The sequence below is a fragment of the Rhamphochromis longiceps genome, linkage group LG13, assembly GCF_057381845.1.
Source record: "Rhamphochromis longiceps isolate RC_006_pf linkage group LG13, R_longiceps_female_GT1.1, whole genome shotgun sequence".
In the NCBI taxonomy this organism is placed as follows: Eukaryota; Metazoa; Chordata; class Actinopteri; order Cichliformes; family Cichlidae; genus Rhamphochromis; species Rhamphochromis longiceps.
Window position 1 is genome coordinate 1,119,989 of NC_140569.1, and position 14,693 is coordinate 1,134,681.

A 14,693-nucleotide genomic window follows, 5' to 3' on the forward strand; every position below is an offset into this window, starting at 1 on the left:
GTCCACAAAGACCGTTTAGAGTCATTCAGACATTACTGATCAGCAAAACTTTTACTACAAATGCAAATGAAGCAAGAAGCATCTGGTACCTAACTTCAGCCTCCTGCTGACAAATTCTAATGCAGATACCCATTAATACAGATTACAGTTGATTCAGAAGATCTGTCCTTTCTCCTGGTTTATAATAATTGCTATAGGGCTCAGTGCCCAAACAGCATCTCGAATACTGCGAGACAGTATGTCAAACTGAGGCACTCGCACAAGGGGCAAACTTCAAAACAGCAGTTGTGGTAAATGTGGCTGTGGCACCTTCGCTGAACACATCACTCAAGCAGCAGAATGTGTTACAAAAATCATCCTCCACTTACATCTATGTGGGCATGTATGTCTGTGTGAGTCCTATTTTCATTTGTATGACCACACCAACCTTAAATGGAAACAAATGTGTAGGTTAAGTTTTCGTCATCACAGCCCTAGAGGCTCTTGACTCTGAGGCGAGATGAATCACTTCATCGCTACTCTGTATTTACGTTTTGAGGAACTAAATCCACACTGTATACAACAGGCAACTCAAAGCCTCGAGTGCTGTGTCCTGAACCGCTGATTTAAATGGCTAAATGACCTGAAGTTCTCCAGAGGCCTGCTAATGAACTAATCATGTGATTCAGATGTGCTGACCCAGGGCGAGATCTAAAACCTGCAGGACACCGGCACTCGAGACCTGGAGCTGGATATCCCTGATATACAGTCACTAATCAAAAATCTCTGAGCTAGTTTCCAGGACTTAAGATAAGTTTTACGACTTTCCATTTGTGGCTGTTGATATCTAAAATATCCTGTTACAGAGCATGACGAGTCTTTTTTAATGAAATAACTTTCAATTTTTGCCATATGCACGAGAAAGGATACAGGGCCAGGACTGTCAGCAAAAGGTTTGGGTATGCACTTCATAATGTACATATTATTTTTATATCCATCAGTCATTGTAATGATCTACCTTTTAATTACACATTTACTCATGTAGACCTTGTTAATACTGGGTTGGAACCCCTTTGTCCTTTAGAAATCCTACATTCTTTGCTTGCCCTTCTCATGGCGTAGATCTGACAAAGTACTAGAAATATTCCTTTCAGATTTTGGTTCGTACTGCCACCATAGCAGCACAGTTGCAGCTGCACGTCCACCGTCAAGTTCAGGAAGCCAATTTGAGATGATTCGAGTTTTGTGACATGGTTTGTTATGCTTCTGGAAGACTGTGGTCTCACAGGGATAAATGTGGTCAGCAACAATAACCATGTAGGCTGTGACATCTAAACAGTGTTCAGTTGGTATTCAGAGGCCAAAACGTGCCAAGCAAACATCCCCTACATTGTGACAGCACCAGTCTGAACCACTCATACAAGACAGGACGGATCTTTTCATGTTGTTTTCGCTAAATTCTGATCCAAAAATCAAAGCTCATCAGACCAGGCAACATTTTCCTATAGTTCCACTGTCCAATGTTGGTGAGCCAGCGCCAACTGGAGCCTCAGTTTACTGTGGTTAACTGCTGCAACAGTCCATCTACTTCAAGTTTCAATGTTTTGGACATTCAGAGATGCTCTTCTGCATACCTTTGTTGCAACGAGGGGTTATGGAGTTACTGTAGCTCAAAGCAGTCTGCACATTCTCCCAGACATTAACAACATATGATTGCTCGCTATAGACTATATATGGTTTTTTGACAATTCCCTGAAAAACCTGGAGATGGCTGTTTTGAGTTGATCCGAGTTCATAAAATACTCAGATCAGCTCATCCGACCTACTTAAGGAAAGGATGGTCATTTGGACTAACAAAACCTGTCTGTTACATCAAAGTATCACTTATAAAAAACAATCTTAGCATCCTATGTATTTCAAAAGAAAGGTGACTACTGACTCAAAATATGTTTGTTTGGTTTGTTTTTTAAGAGGAGTTCAGAATAAGGCACCAGGCTGTAAGCCATATGTGTTCAAACTTGTATTTTCATTTGTTTTGGCTTTGAATATATAATTAAAATCTTAAAGGAGAAAATTACTGACGGCTAAATCAACACTAGTTTGATAAACAGAGAAAAACCTATTTTGACTTACACTTGCGACGTGCATGCAGCACAACAGGAAACTCCAACACCATCAAACAATGATTTGGAACAGCTGAATTCAGTCAGACTAATGGGCATGAGAAGTAAAAACAAAGGAAACAGCACTGGGAATCAAAATGTCAAAATAAAACAGGAAGTACACAAAAAGGGGTTAAAAAAGAGAGTAAAACATTTACCAGAACAGGAACTGAGGAATGTATAAAAGACAAAATTCAAAACTTCAAATAGCCATTTTTAAATATTGGATCACTCAATTGTAACAAATCAGTAACATTCACACCCATTTCAAGAGACAGCTGTGAGAAAATTCTGCCTTTTTATTTGTTCTGCAGCTATTTCTAGATATGTTATCTGGATAATGTCTGATTCATGAATGTGCTACATTCACCTTATCACAACCGCGCCCGTGTCAAGTCAGCCCTGTGCCAAGATAATGTTATTGCTGTGTGTGAGGGCTGGTGTCCTTTGTATTTCATCTTTTTCATTCAAGTTTAATTTAATCACAAAGAAAGTTTAAAGATAAGGTTCAGAGAAGAATATAAAGGAATTAAAATGGCATTAAATCATCTTTACTTCAATCTCTAAACTCTTTTACACAATGTGTCACAATGATTGCTCTCAGTTGGACAGCTCCATATGAAGCACTTTACTAGAAATTCATAGTAAACATACCTTGTGTGCCACAGACTGCTCCCAAACACGAGGGGGCAAGTAATACCTCTAAAACACTTAAGTTGGCTTTATTAAACGTTAGATCTTTAGCTGGGAAAACATTTTTAATTAATGATTTAATCACTGAGCACAGCCTTGATTTTATGTTTTTAACTGAAACTTGGTTGGACCAAAGTAACAGTGGAGCTGTTCTCATCGAGACGACCCCTCCTAACTACAGTTTTATCAGTGAGGTCAGGGTGAGCAGGAGAGGAGGAGGGGTTGCTGTCTTATTTAATGAATCATTTCAATGTAAGCAGCTATCTCCTGGAAGTTTTCAGTCTTTTGAATATGTGGCTTTACAGCTGAAGGCCCCATCCAAAGTTGTGTTTCTTAATGTTTACAGGCCTCCCAAATACTGCACAGACTTTTTTAATGACCTCAGTGAACTGCTGTCTGTGATCTGTGTTGATTTCGACTGTGTAATTATTGTTGGGGATTTTAACATCCAACAACCCTCAGGACAAAGGGACTAAAGACCTGAGTAACACTCTGGGCAACTTTGGGCTGACTCAGCATGTAACAGAGGCCACACATAATAGAGGACACACTCTTGACCTACTGATCTCCAAAGGCCTGAGCATTTCAAACATTACTGTGTCTGATGTGGGCCTGTCTGATCATTACTGTGTTTTCTTTGAAAGTAAAATCTCAGCCCACACAAATATATCAACAACAGTGATCACAAAACGGTGTATAACTGAACACAGTAGTGCAATTTTTAACCAGGTCTTCCCATTAACACCTGACCTGCCCAGAGGGTCAGTCAATGAGCTTGTCAATAATAATAATAATGATAATAATAATAATAATAATAATAATAATAATAATAATAATGGATACTTTATTGATCCCCATGGGGAAATTACTTGTTTTTCTCTGCATTTGACCCATTCACTCAGTGAAGCAGTGGGCAGCCCACTAAGCAGGCGCCCGGGGAGCAGTGTGTAGGGACGGTACCTTGCTCAGGGGTACCTCAGGGTAGCCGTTAAGTGGATTCGAACCGCCGACCTTCCGATCATGGGGCGACCACTTTACCTACTGAGCTATCCCTGCCCAATAGCCCAATAGCTTCAATGCTAACATGTTAAATGTAATGGACACTATTGCTCCCATTAAGGTGAAGGTTATCTCTGGAAGGAAAAAGTCTCCATGGAGAAACTCCACACTGGTGAAAAAAGAAAAAAGAGAGTGTAGGAAAGCTGAGCGCAGATGGAGAAAAACAAACCTCCAGGTTCATTATGACATCTATAAAGAGAAACTTCACAATTATAATTTACAACTGAGGAGTGCAAGGAGGTCCTACTTCTCTGATATCATCACTAAAAACAGCCATAATGCTCGGGTCTTATTTTCTACAGTTGACAGGCTAACAAACCCTCCTGTGTCAGTGGCAGCTGAACTTCATTCAACCATGGCCTGCAATGACTTTGCCAAATTCTTCACTGAAAAAATCCAAAAAATTAGACAAGCAATTGGTACATCAACAGCAGATCCAGGATATGTACTGTGTCCACCAAAAAACTGTTTAAACACCATGAAACAGTTTCAACCTATTAACAGCAAAGACCTGGAGGACATCTTAGGTCAACTGAACTCCTCCTCCTGCTGTTTAGATGTCCTGCCAACAAGTTTTTTCAAAAAGGTCTCAAAGACTTTAGAGTCAGACCTGTTACAGATCGTCAACTTTTCTTTATTATCAGGTGTGTTTCCAGAATCACTAAAAACTGCTGTAATCAAACCTATACTGAAAAAGGACAAGCTTGACAAGACACAAATGAACAACTACAGGCCGATCTCAAATCTCCCGTTTTTAAGTAAGATCATTGAAAAAGCAGTTTCTCAACAGCTCAGTTACTTCTTAAAACAGAATAATTGCTACGATGCCTTCCAGTCAGGTTTTAGACAGAACCACAGCACTGAAACTGCTCTGACCAAAGTGTTTAATGACATATGTCTGAACACAGACAGTGGAAAAATGTCAGTCCTAGTTTTACTGGATCTCAGTGCAGCATTTGATACAGTTGACCACAACATATTACTCAAACGACTGGAGAACTGGACAGGTCTTTCAGGAACTGTACTAAACTGGTTCAAAACATACGTAGAAAACAGGAAATACTTTGTATCAATAGGTAACTTCACATCTGAGCAGACAAGTATCACATGTGGAGTTCCCCAAGGTTCCATCTTGGGACCCCTTCTGTTTAACATCTACATGCTCCCACTGGCACAGATTATAAACAACAACAAAATAAACTACCACAGCTATGCAGATGACACACAAATATATATCACAATGTCACCAGGAGACCGAGGCCCTGTACAGGCTCTTGGTAAATGCATCGAGGAAATTAATGACTGGTTGTGCCACAATTTTCTCCAGTTGAACAAGAACAAACTGAGGTAATAGTCTTTGGCGCCAAAGAAAAACGATTACAGGTCACCAGAGAACTTCAATCTATACATCTAAAAACCACAAACCAGGCGAGAAATTTGGGTGTAGTGATGGATGCAGACCTAAACTTAGAAAAACACATTAAGACAATAACAAAGTCAGCTTACTATCACCTCAAGAATATATCAAGGATAAAAGATCTGATGTCTCAACAGGACCTGGAAAAACTAGTCCATGCATTCATCTTTAGTAGGCTTGATTACTGTAACAGCATCTTTACAGGTCTACCTAAAAAAATCAGTCAGACAACTACAGCTCATTCAGAACTCTGCTGCTCGAGTCCTCACTAAGACCAAAAAAGTGGACCACATCAGTCCAGCTCTGAGGTCTTTACACTGGCTGCCTGTCTGTCAGAGGATAGACTTTAAAGTCCTGATGCTGGTCTATAAAGCCCTGAATGGTTTAGGACCAAAATACATCAATGACCTCCTGACCCAGTATGAACCTTCCAGATCCCTCAGGTCATCTGGATCCGGTCTTTTATCAGTTCCCAGAGTCAGAACCAGACACGGAGAAGCTGCATTCAGCTTTTATGCTCCTTATATCTGGAACAAACTCCCAGAAAGCCTCAGATCAGCTGAAACACTCAGTTTATTTAAATCCAGGTTGAAGACTCACCTGTTCTCAGCTGCATTTGAATAAAGCACCAAATCCACACTTTAAGCTTAAATTTCAAAACTTACATTTAACTACTGATTTTATCTATTGTTCTGATTTTATCTGTTTTGATTTTATATACTGTTTTGTTTGTTTGTTTGTTTGTTTGTTTGTTTGTTTGCTTGTTTTAATCAATTTTAAATCATGCTTTTTATTTGTTTTTGTTTCTAATGTCTCTGTAAAGCACTTTGAATCACCTTGTTGGTGAATTGTGCTATACAAATAAACTTGCCTTGCCTTGCCTTGATGTACCAGTCCCATATCTGCCACTGGCATTAATATCTGTCCATATGCATGATGGAGGCTTCTGAAGGAGCAGCGGTTTTGTGGTTTTTAGAAATGAAAGAAATACATAGTCAGTAATGGATTTCCCAAAAAACAAGAACATATTTGTTTGGATTTCCAGTCAAACGAGCAAAAGGTGACAGTATATAGCAAGTATGCAGGTGTTGAGGGTGCAGGTGCGCAGATGAGGGGGGTGTTGTTTATACATGTCTGTTAGCTGGGGGATGATTTTTCTAGAATCTGGGAAATGGAGGAAGAACACACACTGGTCTTCGATTCATGTTACATTCACTGCCTTTACTTCAGGTTGGAACTTGTGCCGTTTAATGAATACCTGTGGAGCGTTGTTGAGCAGGATGTTTGTGCATGTGCACGTGTATACACACACACACACACACACCTCCTGCACTGTTATAGCAGTACTGGTATTACGTCGGGTGATGTATTGTAGGCTTTGCAGCACAGGATTGCTTTGTGCATGTGGATAGGTACATGGACATTGTAATTCTGGTTACTGCCTAACTATGTTATCTGCTAAGTTGTAGCCATAGTGAGGAAGGCATGTGGAGTATGTGGAAGAAACTGAGCATTAGACACTGCTCTGAGCTAGTACTGAAAGGAACACAAACATAGCCTCATTCATTCAAATTACAAAAGTGTGTCAAGGGTTACATATTTCATGTTAAGCAGAGCCCAACCTCATCAGAGCCTATGTAAACTATGCTGTTGTACTTGAATATAGAACAAATCTAGAGGATTGTTCAGGTTGTCTACTTAACTGGGAGTCAAAGTACTAGTCTGGGTTTGATATTATCCAAAAGACCTCAAGTTAAATCAGAATTAGAATTAGAATACGGTACGCTGAAATGACTGTTACAGGAATCAGACTAAACTGACAGCCACAGGGAAACACCTCTGAAAAACTTGGGCAGTTATTAATAAAGATGTGTGAAAACCCCCCCAAAAAGCGATGCATCAGAATTCCACTATAGACACTACAAAACTGTAGCTACATGAACGCCTCACAACACGAGCGCCTTTGGCAAAACTACCACGCAGGAGGAAAACTGAAGTACATCATTCACAGTTATACGCTCAAACAAACACAGGAGCAGAAAGAACAGGTGAGGAGTGGTTTTTGGAAATGGCACGACCCCTGTGCATTTCGAATTTATCATACGTCCGATTTGAATGTACACAGTGGAAATATAACACCAGGCGAAATTAAAGTGACTGACATAGGACCCCCCCCTCCCCCGGCTGTGAGGATGTGGTGACTCGGTGGTGAGAAGACTTCCTTCCAGACTAAGAGTCACTACAAGTTGGAAACAGTGTTGCGTCTTTAACTCTTACATTAGAAGCACGCTTTTCAGAATTTCCCAGTCAGGTGTAACAATGGCAATAAAGCTCTCCACCAAGGCTACATCTGCTCCAGGACCAAGACTCCAGTATGGCATGACCAAAATATGCTAGGTATGTCTAATAGAGGCCTAAACACCAAGAGCTTTATGTGGTTATTACTGGATATGCGAGCACATCCATAATATACAGTAGAAGTCGTGTATTGGAAAATATAAATGGAACGTGTGACTGGAAGGCACCTAAAAGAAGCATTAAAGTGGGCTATATAGTAGCCTGTATCATTGTTAGTGTGTGCCATTACCAGTGTGGGATTCACAGATTTGCATGATAGTGATCAAAGTGTAGGTGTGCAGAGAGGAGCTGTGAAATGTTCCATTAGGCTCATATGGTATGATATGAATGATGTATACTAATAATATAGAGGATAGACAAGATGTAAATGTGGTCAGTGTAACTGTCTTTTCTTGTAAATCAGTTCTAGCTTTTTGTCACTGTTGGTAATGAGTCCACATTTGATCTGCTCTGTGCTTTTTGCCTGTGTTTGCCAAACAGCTGAAACTTCACAACAGGCCCAGGACACGTGTGTATACCATGTAAACAGTAAAGATAATATAATGGTGCATTTATTCTTCTGTGATTGATCAGGAATCGACTTTGTAGTGCTGATCGTTTCTGCACATGTCATGTGTTTGAAGGGGAATGTGGTGGCACTGCATTCTCACATACTTTTGTTCAGAGCGGACACATTTTAGTTCTTACTGTTTCAGATTTACACGTGTGACACACAGGATACACAAAATGTCTTCAAAAAAGCTACAGTGGATACTTTTATGCAATGCAAGAGCCAGTGACATCAGTTATAATGAATGTTAAAAAGGACAAAAACATTCCATATCCTTTACTCAGCAGGCTTTACTGTCACAACACAACTAGCTAAATGTCTTGAATGCAACAGCATACCCAGAAAAGGTCATGTTAGAGGTTTCCAAATGTTTCAATATGGACATTAATTCAGAAAGATCTCTGGACTGTAAATGTTTCCTCAGCTTTGACCATCAAAACTTTTGATGTTGGCAGTAAGATTCACAGCTTTGCACATTCATGTTAGAACGTTTTCTAGGATCAGAGGTCAAATAATGTTGCATTTCAATGACACTGCAGCAGGGGTGGGCAACTCCAGGACTCGAGGGCCGGTGTCCAGCAGGTTTTAGACGTGTCCTTGATCCAACACAGCTGATTCAAATGGTTACATGACCTCCTCAACATGTCGTGAAGTTCTCCAAAGGCCTGGTAATGAACTCATCATGTGATTCAGATGTGTTGACCCAGGGTGAGATTAGGGGTGGGTGGTATAAACGGTGTACGGTGAAATATGGAGAAAGCCAAAAACTACGCTTCCTCCACTTCCGTATCATTGATTCATTAATGTTGAATCCTCTCACAGCTGCTCTATTCCCATGTTGTTGCAGTATATGAATGACTAACCTCTTATTGTGGATGGATTATCTCAGTTGTTCACTGCTTAAAGATGAAGACTTTATTAAATATTTTAAAAAAGAATGGACTCTATATTTTGACTATAATGACACTCCCAGAACATCAGCATCTGTTCTATGGGAAGCAGGGAAAGCTGTGATGAGAGGTAAAATAGTTTCTTTCTCATCCCATAACAAGCTGATTGGGTGAATGAGGCATGTTGTATAGAGCGCTTTGAGTACTCCGTGAGAGTAGAAAAGTGCTATATAAGAATCAGTCCATTTACCATTTACCATCCCATAACAAGAAAGAAGAAAACAAATAAACAACATTTTCAGGGATTTCTATAAAACGTTGTATTCACCACAAATAAACCCATCTAAAAAGGAAATTGATCAGTTTTTGGACAACATAACTCTTCCAAAATTATTAGACACTCAAACAGTGGCACTGGATTCACCACTGACACCAGATGAACTCCAGGAAGCCCTGATAAGTATGCACAATAATAAGGCTCCAGGTCCAGACGGCTTTCCTGCAGAAATCTACAAAGAATTCTGGTCGATTCTAGCACCAGTTTTCTACAGAACGTTGTTGGAAATCAAAGAAAAGGGCAGACTTCCATCAAATATGAACTCTGCAAACATTAATCTCCTGCTAAAACCAGGCAAAGACCCTGTATATCCCTCAAGCTATCGTCCAATATCCCTTATAAACGTAGACCTTAAAATAATCTGCAAAGCTCTCTCAAAGAGACTGGAGAAAATAACCCCCCTCTTAATTCATCCTGACCAAACTGGTTTCATAAAAGGTAGGCACTCATCAACAAATACACGTAGATTACTTAATTTGATGGACTACTCATACAGTAAAAACCTAGAAACTACAATATTTTCTTTAGACGCAGAAAAAGCGTTTGACAGAGTTAACTGGAAATTTCTATTTGCAACTTTACACAAATTTGGTTTTGGATCCTCTTTCATAAACTGGTTAAAAATATTATATAATTCCCCAACAGCTTGTGTTAGAACAAATGACCAGACATCCTCCAGCTTCTGTCTCCTGAGGGCACCAGGCAGGGATGCCCACTCTCTCCTTCACTGTTTGCAGTGTTTATCGAAACACTAGCAGCAGCAATTAGACAGAATTCAGTAATTAAGGGCATAAAATGCAAGAACGTGGAACATAAAATCAGCCTTTATGCGGATGATGTGTTACTCTTTCTCCAAAATTCACAAACCAATATCTCTGGGGTGATTGAATTGATAAACTCTTTCTCAAGTGTCTCAGATTACTCAATTAACTGGTCGAAATCAACAGTTCTTCCGATTAATTGCTCCCTCCATAATTCCTCTTCTACACCACTGCAATGTGGAAATATAAAATATTTAGGTATTAATGTTTCTCCCAAGCTTGCAGATCTAACTAAATTAAACCATATCCCACTTTTAAAGAAGGTAGAAGATGATCTGGCTAGATGGAAATGTCTACCCATATCACTCATGGGAAGGGTTGCCGCTATAAAAATGATGGTCTTACCAAAAATAAATTATTTATTCTCAATGATCCCAACTAAACCGCCACAAGATTGGTTCAGATCTCTAGATTCATGTATGTCCAAATTCCTTTGGAAAAATAAACCCCCACGTATAAGCTTAAAAACACTACAAAAGACCAAGGATAAAGGAGGACTAGAACTGCCTAACTTTCAGCACTACTTCTTAGCCAACAGGCTTCAGTTTATCTCAGGATGGCTAAAACATACCCTCTTAGATGAACCTTGGCTAGATGTAGAACAAGCACTTTGCAATAATCTAGAGATCTCAGACCTACCATTTATCAGCTCAAACATCCAACGACATGAATGCTTTAAAAGCATCAACATCAGCTCTTCTCTGACAGCATGGTGGGAGTTTCTAAAATTGACGGCGTCTTCGTTAATCCCATGCAAACGTACACCTATCTGGAACAACCCTGACATATTACAAAACAATAATATGATTAATTTCCAGATTGGAGTGGTAAAGGAATCAAATATTTAGAACATATACTAGAAGGAACAGAATTTATTCCATTTGACGGACTAGTTACACAATATGGGATCAACAAGAAAAGATTTTTAGAATATCAACAAATTAAATCCATAGTAAAAAAGAAATTATATCCACGCTCTTTGGTTCTGTCCACCAGTTCAGAAGTTTTGGCGCGAGATATGTGAAGACTTATCAAAGTCTCTGAAATGTAACATTCCAACTTCCCCCTTAGTGTGTTTGTTGGGCAGCTTAGATAATGTCACTTCAGAAAAGAATATCGCCCATATGTCTGTGAAGGTTCTCAGTCATCCAGGTCATCGTAGTCAAAGGAGCTTGCAAAGAAAAGCGTCTGGACTTCTTTAAGTTGCTTGAAGACGTTTCACCTCTCATCCGAGAAGCTTCTTCAGTTCTAAGGTCAAATGGTGGAGAGTCCCAGATATAAACCTAGTGGGAGTGACCACCCACAGAGGGACAAAAGGACTCCCACTAGGTTTATATCTGGGACTCTCCACCATTTGACCTTAGAACTGAAGAAGCTTCTCGGATGAGAGGTGAAACGTCTTCAAGCAACTTAAAGAAGTCCAGACGCTTTTCTTTGCAAGCTCCTTTGACTATCGCCCACATGGTTTTCACTGCTCTATGCATAGCCAAGAAAACAGTCCTCATGAACTGGAAAAATAAAAATAATCTTAATTCTAACCAATATAGAAATTATCTATTAGATTACATTAGTCTTGATACAGCCTCTGCCACCACATTCAGATCAATTGCTCTGGGCTCCTTTGATCAGCTCCATCACCTAGTGGGGGTGGGAGTGGGGGGGGGGGGGGGTGCTCTGTCTCCGGGCAGGGGCCCTGGCTGGGCTTGGTGTGTCGCCGGTGCATAGAGCCACCTGGGGGGCTCTTCAACTGGTGGGGGAGGCTGTTACATCTTGCAGGAGGTCTCCTTTCTTCAGGAACTCTCTGCAGGTGGGGGAGATATAGGAGAGGTGGAGGGAGATCTCAGCCTGGGCGTCTGTTGTCTTGTGTAGTCTGGGAGATGAGTGGATGGTGGGGTGGGTGCAGTTTTCTCTGTGGTGGGGTTGGGTGGACTGCCCTGGGCTCTGTGGGGCCGGGTGGTGCTGCTGAACTGGGACCCGGTCCGGATGGGCCTGGGCCCCCTTTCCCTGGCGGGTCGCGGAGTATGGGGGTGCCTACTGGGGTCAGTGGGGGAGCTGGCCCCAGGGAGGGGCCACTTGCCCCCCCCTTCCTTCCCTCCCCATCTCCAGCTGCCTCCCTCTTCCCGCTCCACCACAATCACCCACACATGCAGGACCTTGGAGTAGGGGTGTGTCACCAGGGTGCAGGGGAGGCATCCCCCCCCCCTCTGTCCCCTTCTGGCTGCCTCTGCCTCAATGTTATCCCACAACTTAGACATTCACATTACTCACACTCTCATTACACATACATATAGGATCTTGGGGGTGGGCACGCTACACGGCATCAGGGTGTACACCTCACCCCTGGCGTCGTTGCCCACCTCTCAATTTTAAATACACGTAGACATTGAGGGCTAGCAGGAGGGACCATGCGCTTACCTGCTGCTCTCTGGCAGGTAGCTCCATGCCCTCCTGGGTTTTAAATGCACCTTAGAACACACACATTGGAACTTCAACATTATGCACTCCACACTGTATATAAATGCCACTTGTTTTGCACATATTCAACTCTGTATATTTTATATATTTTATTATTATTATTATTATTATTATTATTTTTTTTTTTTTTTACTATTTAATTTGTAAAAATGTGTATACACACACACACACACACACACACACACACACACACGTAGAAAAATATTTAGTGTACACATCCAGAAATGCATACACTATTATATATTGTACATATATTTATTAGTTTCAGGTTGGCCATTCTTGTATTTTGCTCGTTTGTGTTGTTGTGTTTGCACATCTCTGTTGCTTGTGGGGCTCGCACACAAGAATTTCACTCGCATGTGCTGTGCCAGTGTGCCTGCACATGTGATGTGACAATAAAAGTGATTTGATTTGATTTGATTTGACATGCATCAACACTACAATGAGCGGGTGGAGGGAGGTTTGGAGTCTTCTCTCACCCCCATTCTCTGCGACCTGCTGGAGCGGGGGGGCTAGGAGGAGGAGTTGGCCGTCCGACTGCGGTCTGGAGTGTGGGGCCTCCCTGCTGCTGCGGAGTCGGGGCGGTCTGCCTCTCCCCACCGCAGGGAAAAGGGTAACACCACCTGGGTGTGGGTGCAGTTTCCCCCTCCAGGGGCAAGGGTACCTAGACCCGGTTTGTAGAGTACGCTTGGGGAGTGTGATTGTGTGTACAGCGTCTCTTTATGTCTGTCTCCACGTATTTGCATATGAGAGCATGAGGGTGGGAATGGATGTTTGTGTCTGTGTGTGCCTGTATGTCTGTGTCTATATGTCAGGTTGGGTGTCAGACGCCACCTCTCTGGGGACATCTCAGGCCCTCCAAGGTTTGGAGGGCCTATCTCCCCCTACCACCACTTCCCCTGCCGGTGGCAGACGCCCTCAGACATCGGTGCGTTGGTGGGTCTTTGTGTCCAGGGAAGGTACCCACCGGCTCACTCCTTGGCTCGGTCACTCTGGCACAGCTGGCACTGCAACCCCCCCTGGCTTCTTCTCCGCGGCTGCTGAGTGAGCCCTCATCTGGGACTCTCCTCAGCTCTTTCTGGGACAGTGGCGCGGCTGCCCCTCTGTTGGTCTTCCTTGGTCTCTTGTGTTCTGGGGGCCTCTGGATGTCTGGAGTTTTGATCTCCTCCAAACCTGCTTCATGCCCTGGAGGACGGGGCTGTGGCCCCCCCACACCCTCTAGCAGATCATTACATGGAGGAACCTTTTAAAAACAAGCGCGTCCATGCTCACAGGTGTACACACGGGTGATCACACCCACAAACTACACCCTTTTTGGCTCCTACCTCAAAGCACACTGTGACAATAATTCTGATGGCAAAAGAACCAAACGGGACAGGCGGAAAAATTTTTTTTAAATAAATTCTGTTTTCATGGATGCATGGATGTTAAACTTAATTGTTACACCTGGTAAAGCAGCAACGCTGATCGTTTTATTAAAGATGAAAGAATTTAGACAGTTTTTAACTCTCAGTGTTCGTTTGACTTTGGGACCTGAAGTGACAGAGTTTAGGACCCAGATTCCTCCGCGAGGCTCCTGACTACAGTAGCCGTAATGCTCCGACAGTCCATGAAGCGGTGCGGCTTCATAGCTCACCAAAGTGGTACTAAAACATTTTTGGACAGATTTCTGAGCGCCGTGTACCACATAAAATCGGTTCGAGGTCAGTAAGCACAACCAGAATTCATACATATGGCACACTGTCGATTTTTGAGAAAATTAAAGGATTTTAAATGCGCCTTATAGTGCGGAAAATATGTTATACAGAAGAAAAGAATATATTGCGCTATATATCGCTATCGCACATGCTTCAAATTATACCACGATATGGATTTTAGGCCATTTCACCCAGCTCTAGGTGAGATCCAAAACCTGCAGGTCACCGGCCCTTGAGGCCTGGAGTTGCCCATCC